This window comes from Penaeus vannamei, chromosome 17 (assembly GCF_042767895.1).
Source record: "Penaeus vannamei isolate JL-2024 chromosome 17, ASM4276789v1, whole genome shotgun sequence".
In the NCBI taxonomy this organism is placed as follows: Eukaryota; Metazoa; Arthropoda; class Malacostraca; order Decapoda; family Penaeidae; genus Penaeus; species Penaeus vannamei.
The window spans coordinates 4,534,846-4,537,345 of record NC_091565.1 but is presented as its reverse complement, the minus strand read 5'-3'; positions in this window follow the sequence as shown (position 1 = coordinate 4,537,345).

Genomic DNA, 2,500 nt, shown 5'->3' with positions numbered 1-2,500 from the left:
TATATATATATATGTATATATATATATATATATATATATATATATATATATATATATATATATATATATATATGCATATATATGTGTATGTATGTGTGTGTGTGTATTTGCCGTTTTAATGTATATCCATATCTTAATAAGATACAGATATATTGGTTACATCTTACGTCTCTGGACCAGTAATATGCACGGATGCCATTACGTCATCAGCCCGATAATGAGCCGAATTTCTGGAACTTTCCGAACGCCGACGACCTTCGCTGCTCTCCCATTAGCGAAAGGGATTCTTGAAGGTATGATTCGAAATTAAGGGTAGGAGTGGGGTGGGGGCAGCGGTGGTGGGTGGGTGGGTGGGGGGTTAGTAGAGCATGGGGGGAAGGGCACGGGGTATGGGGGAGGGGGAGGGGATGAGGGTAGGGGGTAGGGGAGGAAGGGCGTGGGGGCATGGGTAAGGTCAGAGGGGGGGGCGGAGGAGGGGGGAGGATGAAGGGCCATTGGGGGAGGGGGGCATGGGGAAGGGCAGATGGGGGGGAGGGCATGAGAACGAGGGGTAGGGGAGGAAGAAGGGCCATGTAGGGGGTGGGGGGTATGGGTAAGGGCAGCGAGGGGACGGTGGGGGTATGGGTAAGGGCAGCGAGGGGACGGGGGGGAAGGGGGGGAAGGGGGGGGAGGGGGGAAGAATCTTCAGGTACGTTAATAATAAATTTCAAGGACGTATGATGGTTCGTACGGTGAACTTACTTGTTTATTTATGCATTTAGACCGATTTATATCTGGAAAGGCAGATAGATATAAAGATATAAAGATAGACACATTGATCCAGAAACAGATAGATAGATACACACTTTTATGAAATAAGAAATATAAACATAGACATGTTTATAAACATATTTAAATATTTAAACATATTTAAACAGATATAAAGATAGACACATTGATACAGAAACAGATAGATAGATACACACTTTTATGAAAATATTGTATACGTTATATAATCGCATACGCGTAGACACTTATATCTCTCTCTCCTTGTCTCCCACTTTTTGTTTCTTTCAATTTTTTTCTATCTATCTTTTCATTTCTTTCTCCCTCTCTATTTCTTTCTCTTTCTTTTTTCTCTCTCTCGCTCTCTCTCTCTCTCTCGCTTTCTCTTTCTTTTTTGTCTCTCTTTTACTTTCTCTCTGTCTTTCTTTCCCCATCCCTGTCTCTCTGTCTCTGTCTGTCTCTGTCTCTGTCTCTCTCTCTCTCTCTCTCTCTCTCTCTCTCTCTCCCTCTCTCTCTCTCTCCCCTCTCTCTCTGTCTCTCTCTCTCCCTCTCCCTCTCTCTTTCCTTCTTTTATATGTGTGTATTACATTCGGTCGATTTTCATATACTGGTTCGAGAAAAAAGGGGGGGGGGATGGAGTTTGATGGGGGGGGGGGTTATAATATATATTTTTCTTTATGTGTTTTTTGAGCCATTGATATATTTTATTCCAAAACTATTTATGTCATATTCAGTCGATTGAATATTATTGGTATAAAATTTCTTACGCTGGGACACGCACACAAAATATAGACGTACAGACACGCACAAAAGACGCACATACAGACACGCACACAAGACACACACACACACACGCACAAGAGACACACACACACACGCTCACAAGACACACCTACAGACACGCACACAATACACACACACATACAGACACCCACAGACACACACAAATACTCTTGCCCACTCACTTACATACATGCAGGCAAACACACAGACAAATATGTATACATGCATGTATGTATACGAATGCTTACACGTATATATACAAAATAATGACAATATATAAAGACAAATAAAGACAAATAAAGACAATGACCAACAGGAAAAAAAAAATCACCATATACTTTTTTTTTCATTTTTTCACATTAACGAAATGACACAATTTTTTTTTTCATTTTTTCACGTTATTAAAATGACACAAACCACAAAAAAAAACAATAAGCAATAGAGAAAGACAACCATAAATCAGGGAATAATGACGAACCTCAGATAACGGAAGAATGAAGGATGAAGGATGGGGGGCGAAGGATGACGAAGGAAGGCGAAGGATGGGTTTCTTCCCCTGATCTCTTGAGGCGCAACCGGAAAGAAAATCCTTTGTGGGATATCAAGCATAAAAAAAAAAAGGAAGAAAAGAAGAAGAAAAAGGAAAAAAGAAGAAGAGAAAGGAATGAAGATTATGAGAAGCATAAAAATAAAAAAGAAGAAGAGGAAGAAAAAAGGGAAGAAAGAAGAAGAAGAGAAAAAAGAGGAATGGAGAATATGAGGAGAAGCATAAAAAGAAAAAGGAAGAAAGAAGAAGAAGAAGAAGAAGAAAAAGAGGAATGGAGAATATGAGGAGAAGCATAAAAAATAAAAAAAGGAAGAAGAAGAAGAAGAAAAAGAGGAATGGAGAATATGAGGAGAAGCATAGAAAGAAAAGGGAAGAAAGAAGAAGAAGAAGAAAAAAAAGAAGAAG